Raw genomic sequence first — 7,458 nt, 5'->3', positions numbered from 1 at the left:
GTGGCACTCGTATTATTTTGAAGCACTGCATGGGAAAGAAATAAATATGTAAAGAAAATCGTGCTCTATCTCGTGGCTGAGCATACGTGTCAATATGGAATGCTTTGCTAAGGCAGCTTGTCTCACATTGATACATAAATAACTACATGAACGCTTAATCACATCATACTCGGCCACGTCGTTCCTCAAGGAAGTCCTGCCTGGTTAAAGCAACGAAATCTTGTTAAGTTGTTTTGGAGAAAATAGGTTTCTCCTGTATCTAATTTTTCAATATATGAGTGGTTATTGTGTGTGCTGTTGTAATCACCACATCTTTTAAAATGTTTATCTCAGAAGTACTTTTTGAACAACAGAAATTCGCACTGACTCCACGTTGGGTAAACACCCAAGCAACAAGTAATTGGCCCAACATTGGAAACGTATTGGCAAAGGCTGGCCCTAGAAAGGATCAGGGTGGGACCATCCTGTTGCAATATTGGGCCGATGACCTGTGCTGCTTGGACAACTACAATCGGCACACGAAATTTCATATATTAGAAAAAATTGGTTAGTTAAAATGGGGACAGGCCTGAGCGTGGCTCAGCGGCTGCTATTGCTGCAGCCAGTTCTTTTCTTCCTCCATGGTTATCCTTTCTTCCTGTCCCCTCACCTCTTTCATTTCATTTCTCCATTTTGCCTGCTATCCTTTATTTCCGGTGTCCTAGCTCAGGTGCTTCAGTATGGAGGGCAGATGCCGGGGCTAAGAAAAATCTTTTATTTTCATTTTATTATTGCGTTATTAAATTACTTCTTCATCAACATCATCATTTTCACATATTTTTGTTTCCGATTCTTCAGGAAACCGAATAACCTAACGGAATTATTTTTCTGAAAGCAGTGCTGCTCATGCGTTTGTGCTGCCATCACAACTATCCTTTGTTTCGCGACGCAGGCTCTCCGGTCCAAGGCGGTCGCTAATTTTTCTTTTTTTTGTTCGTGTCACTACTGATTCAGCTTTGTGTTAGCCTGAATAAAGTTGCCCTTGTCCAAACGACATATGGGGCACAAAATGTACTGTTGTTAAATAAGAAGCTGACAAAGAAATTACGCACAAAAATTGTTGCGAAATAAGATGCAGACGAACCTCTCCTAGACAAAACATATTTTTGCGATGTAATATTTAGACGAAAATGTTACCCAGAAACATGTTGCGAAACAAAATGCAGGACACCGGATTAAAAGCGCATCTCTTTGTCATACTTTATCGCCCTGAAGGCAATGCCAAGGCTGCCCCAAAATACGTAATCTTCTTTATAGATTTTGTTAAAACTTCTTTTTGAGCGAGTTGGTGTATCCATACTGAGAACTCTTTGGCCGGAGTATTGCGATTTTTTTTCGGTCCTCAAAGTTTATTGTTCTAAAATAAGTTGCCCACATTTCATTTAAAACCTCGTTTTCAAAGACTCTGGGCACCCTGAAAGGTTTATTAAAGGGACACTGAAGTCAACGGAGTCAAATTTATTTGGTTAAAAATTATCTGATAGTTTCGCATTTCGTGACTTTGTTATTGCTTGTCCGGAAGCCAAAGGGCGTTTCTTTAGAAAGCATTTGAACTCTAAGTTGAAAAACGTTTTTCGCCGTTCTGATTTAAACTCGGGACTCTCTGATGAAGAACTAACGGAAAGGTGGCGTAAACTAACGTAAGCGTGGACTCCGTGATTGCTGGTTGCGAGCGGTGCAGCCTAGCAGCAGCCGAAATGAAAACTACCACCGGTCGAACGTTAAAGGCGTCTATCCAGCGTCACTACAGTCCCTTCGTTCACGTTTGCACCAGCATTACGAGGGATCCCGTTTCCGTTCACGATCCCGCACTTTGGCGAACTAAACGCCTAACATCGTGCGTAGTTCTTGGGGGGCCTGTGGCGGCGGGTCTGGCAGCCCAGCCAGAGGAGCGGCACTTGTCACTGCCAATCCACCGCCACGACTGGCGATTGGCGACATACATACGTACGGACATATTTAGGCTCCGTAATAAGAGTCCTCGTAGAGCTTTTTCTGCAGTCCAGCGTCTTGGTACGTTAAAAACCAAACACTCACCGAGCGGTGTGTTTGCTTATGTGGAGGCTCGTGAAAATTAGCTATCCACAGGTGTTTTCCTCGACGCAGGTGCGTGCTGCTGCGTGAACTTCGTCCGAGGAGCACTTAAAGGGGCATTTGAAGTTTCTCTGGTGCTCCTCAATTGTAAATTGAGGCGCGTAAAAAATGAAATCGCTCGAACACGCTAAGCACATTGCCGCGAACCATCAAAAGATACCGAAACTCAACTTGCCGCCTCTTGCGTCGTCAGGTATAGGAATTCTTTGGTTTGCAGAATACAGGTTGTCTTTTTTCGGTTTTAATTATGTGATCAAACTTCACTATTCAAAACACGACTTATATACTTCAATATCTAAATGTGTAATCTTAAGGCACGTTTGTGTGCCTCAGATATTCCTGATGTTTTTCGGCTATTTCGTCGTCGCTCTTGTACTTGCGAGGTTGCGCTATGGCTGCGATGCCAGTAATTTTGTTCTTGCTCTTTTCTACCTTAAGAGAGCTTTGTTTTCAGGAAGAGTGGTCTTCTTGTGGTTTGGAGCTGATTTTCTATCGATACCAGCCTACTTCTGCTTCTTTTCAGTGTCCCTTCAAGGGACTTGTTTATGACAGAAGAAACCATTTCAAAAATAAACTTCCCTTTGTCCTTTGTCTGTGACCTTAACTAAGGAATAGTATTTCCAGCACCTTATGAGTGCATGAACGACAGCGGATGTCGTGGAGCGGAATGCCGTCGCCATAGCGCCCCACAAACTTAAGCTCAAAGAAGACGAGCTCGTTTTTTATTCCATCTCCCCACCTCTCATCGCATTTTGATCAATTGCTCCTTCTATACACTGACAAAAATACTAGCAAGGACACCTTAGGGAGTTATGACAACAAACCACTCTCTTTGTACTGAAATTCCGGAGCCGAGAACATTTTTAACTTAATATTACCTTCAGATCTCTAATTTGCACTAGATGCCTCTACGCCACTGTTGGGCTCTAAGTGTGCTTTAAGGCTTTTTCAGGCTTGAATGTAGTAAAACGTGAAGTCTTACACATTTTGTTAAGATGTATAGTCTCTTTTTCATTCAAGCAGGTACATTAATCGCTCTTACCTTCACAATTCATTCTATATAATTTGACAGGCTTGACCTGTACAGGCAAGAAAAAAGATTATTGTCGACGGGATCACGCACGCACTCTGTCATATTCACCTTCTTACCTTCTTTACTTAGAAGACCTGTGCAATCGTACAAGCCAAATTGCTCAGCACCATGAGTAGTCCAAATCTAGGATGCGTCAGAATTCTGTGGAGAGTAGCCTCGTGACCATTAATCGAGAGGTTCATCTTGGCGTGTTTAAAACTTTCAAGTTGAAGTGCGCTTTTCCCCATTTAAATATGCAATTCGAAACCTAATATTCTTTACTGTGTTTGTGTGGGCGGGAGCAGGGTTGTTCTTGGCAATTATTTAAAGCTAATTGAAGAAACGTTCTAGGACACTCGCCTCCACAGACTGTCTGCCGCAGTCAGGATGATACCCAGCAAAAGTGTCATCTGACTGGTTCGCTAAATATAAAGTTTAAAAACCACCGTATTTGGGTTCACATCCGATACCTTGCGTCAAGGTAAGGTGGTCGGGACATACAACCATAAAAGCGAGTGTTATTGATATGACATGAAATCTCTATCTTGCCGACCGTTTATGAAATGCCACCTGTCCACGCCCGCGCCCTCTTCAAGCCCCCTCCCCCTCCTTTAGTTTCCTACAGTGACCTCTTCTATTTCGGGAACCGTCCTCTGACGTACAGAAAGAGATGGAGGAGAGGCTGACGAGCAATATTATCGAGCTTTCCAGCAGTCCTTAGGCCGCTCCTGTGGTGCTCGTGAAAAAAAAAGGCGAAAGTAGTCTCTTCTATGCCCATTACCACCACCTTAATCAGATAACAAAGAAAAGCATCTATCCTCTTCCGAGAATGGATGACACCGCCGACTGCCTGCATAATGCCAGCTATTTTTCTTCCATCGACCTTCGCTCAGGCTACTGGCAAATTTGTGCTGATGAACATGCACGATCTCGAGAAGTGGTCTTTGTCACCCTCGGAGGCCTCTACCAATTCAAAGTCATGCCTTTCGGCTTCTGCAACACTCCTTCGATCGTTGAGCGCATGATGGACTCGCTTATATGTGGCTTCAAATCGACGACGTTCTTGTGCTATCAAGATGGCGTCGTCGTTTTCTGCCCCAAGTTCGAAAGCCGCCCACATTGTCTTTGTCCGATCCTTGCACCTTCCACGGAGGTCTACAACTGAACTGCAAGAAGTCCATCCTCAGCAAGCGCCAAATTAAGCTCCCTGGCCTCTTGGTCGATGCCACTGGGGTCAACACCGACCCTCACAATGTTCGTGCTGTCCGCGAGTTAATTTCCTCGGACACTGCTCATATATCGCCGGTTCAACCCGAACTTCGCCGCCATCGCACGCCTCCTTATCACCCTCCTGAAGAAGGACGTGTCTTTTTTTTGGGGTGGGGGGGGGGGGGGGGGGGCTTCACGAAGCTCGTGCATTCGCAGCACTTGTTGCGGCCCTGACTGCTCCACCTGCGCTTGGCCATGTTAACCCTTCTGCTCCTAGGGAAATTAGCACGAACTCCTGTGGCCATGGTACGGGCGCCCCCTCACAGCGCCAGCACGCTCACCGCCGTGTGACTGCCTACGCCTGCCCATTGCCATCTCCGTTCGAACGTAACTATTACATCACGGAAAGGGAGTACCTCGCTATTGTTTGAGTATTGACGATATGCAGCCCGAAATTTTTTGGAAGGACCACCTGCGTAGTTAGAGACTATGACGGCATGGGCTGGCTGGCCTTTCTTAAAGACTCTAGAAGCAGTCTTGGACCGCAGAGATGGCCTAGTCAATTGAACACCCGCCTCGCTTGCGAGAGTGCGAGGTTCGATCCCCAGTGCCGCCGGGTACCCACTGTTGATACAATGCGTACAAGCTTGCCATTGTCTGGTGCTCGGCTTCAGGCTGAAATACTTGCGAAATTGGTCTTTGACCCCACCTTGAAAAAAAGAAAAACATTGTGTCATGACGCTCTTAATTGTGACATAAAAATTCATCATCATCATCATCATCATCAGAAACCGTTCGGGTCGCTGGTCCATGCGCATGCAGTAATCCACATTTAGGGTCGTCTGCAACTCAGGCCGACTGCACCAAGATGCTACTGCTTGTCCCGCCATCCCGTCGAGCCTCCCGAATCCTACAACCGTGATGCCGACGACTGCGTTTTCTCGCCGACGTCGGGAACGAATAGCGGTGTGATATATCTCTGGTCCCCATAATCGACATTTCGAAGAATATTTTTTACCAGCTGAAAAAAGACGTCATACCAACTGGCCCACCATTCAGCCTTGCTTCCACAATTGACAGCGTCATCCACGTCCATTCTTATCTTTCTCACAACCTGTTGGTGCTGTATCACGATACTCAATATCGGCTCAATATCCACGTGCACGGAATCAACCTCAGCGTCTCACGCATGAATAAAATAGCGAGCGCAGATGGTTTTCCTAGCCTGGGCTTATTGTTCTGTACGCCGCTACGTTGAGGCTTGAGAACTCAGTTAGTTCCGGAATAAACCTTCGGTTCCGTCTAGTTGGCCTCTAATACCATCGACAATCCGAGTTACCCACTTTCCCGAGTTGATCTAGACCTGCTTAGGTCTTTTCGGGCCTCAACTTCCGGGAAGAAGTGGATTGCCATTGCGACCGGTTACACCATCTGGCAGAGTCGCGAGTAAAAAATATTAGCACAATGAGGTCACCTGAGGGGCGAAAATCGCACCACGGGGATGGCGCGGCCCTGTGCTTTGAGAACAGACCTCACACCCTCGTCATCACAATATTTGTAACCGCAATTCCGAACGTTACTATCTGTTGCTCCTGCGGCAAGTCACTAGAGTTAATATTTTTTACTCGCGACTGTACAGGTGAGCACGAAAGTTTTCGAACACGAAAATTATAACAAAGTCTAAGTACAGTGCAGCGTAAGCATACAGGCATGAACTGAAGTGCGTGCTTTGTAGTTCTCAGCGTGACCTGCACAGTGCTCCCCTAAGTACCTTACAGCACTTCATTTGAGCGAGAAAATTGAATTTTTTCGTAATTTCTGTTCAGGAAACTTTTGTGAGCACCTGCACACTATAAAGCGAGCTATCGAAATCAGATGTTTCTGCTATGCCGTAGATTGTCTTGTCTATGATGTCATCCAACTTCTTGGCGCTCCCCGTCAAACGCTTACGGATGGAAGCCACTGGTTTGTTTTAAAGCAAAAGCTATACTACACCAGTCAGCGAGAATTTCGGCTCGTCGCGCGTTTACCGTATGTCGTATGCGGTATGTCAGCTGCGGCGTTGCTAGGCAACGCCGCAGCCGCGCTCTAACAGAAGGCGCCAACGTTTAAGCCTCTGCCGTCTCCTCTCGCTTTACCAGATGCGCTCCGCTGGGGTAGAGGAAGAGGAGGTGTCGAGAGACGCAACCACGACAGAACGAAGTGAGGAAGAAACAACGCGCTCAATAGACGCCAATAGAACCCGCCGCACGAGTCGAGAACCGTCGTACCGATACATGTGGCAAGAAGAAGTCGTGCCACGTCCCAGAGTGACTCTTCAACTGCGGAAGAGACGGGTTCGAGTTCTCGAGAGCGTCGGAATGACGTGACGATGAAACGAGGCTTTCACAATTCAACTAGGGTTAACCAGAGCTAAACCACAGCCAATTTTTTTCAGTGATTCACGACCTTGTCCGCTCGTACTTCAGCCCTACCATGTTCATTAAGGCCTACCTTCCCAAATTAACGGCCTTACTGAGCGTGTTAACCGGACGCTGACGAGCATGCTGTCTATATATACTTTCGGCCACGTTCGTAACTCGGATGTCAGCCCCTTTTGTGATGTTCGCCTAAACCTCCTCACGCCAAGATGCCATTCTTAGGCCGTGGCCCTCTGCTGCCCTTCCATAGCTTACGGCCTAATGACGATTACACCTCGTGGCCTCGTCGCCCGCCATGGCGCCGCCTGCCAAATTGCTCGAGACGTCCTCGGCGCTTCACCAATAACTCAAAAACGCAGTCACAACTTTCCCCCACGTTGAGCCCACTGCCAACCTGGCTCCCGGCAAGCCGTGTGGGCTGGTCTTATACAGGAGTTAACTGCGGGATGATCAGACTAACAGCAACGTGTGCATACTGCTACCGGTAGAGTGTGTGTTCATACAAAGCCAAGAAATGCGTAAAACTTCAAAAGTAATTTGGTTCTCCTTTTATTCTCGCCCCGCAGTTCTAACATCGACAAAAAAAGAATAATTTGTGAAGCTGTGCACATTAGCACTTCTTGT

The sequence above is a fragment of the Amblyomma americanum genome, chromosome 11, assembly GCF_052857255.1.
Source record: "Amblyomma americanum isolate KBUSLIRL-KWMA chromosome 11, ASM5285725v1, whole genome shotgun sequence".
NCBI lineage: Eukaryota > Metazoa > Arthropoda > Arachnida > Ixodida > Ixodidae > Amblyomma > Amblyomma americanum.
Note: the sequence above shows the minus strand (reverse complement) of the source record.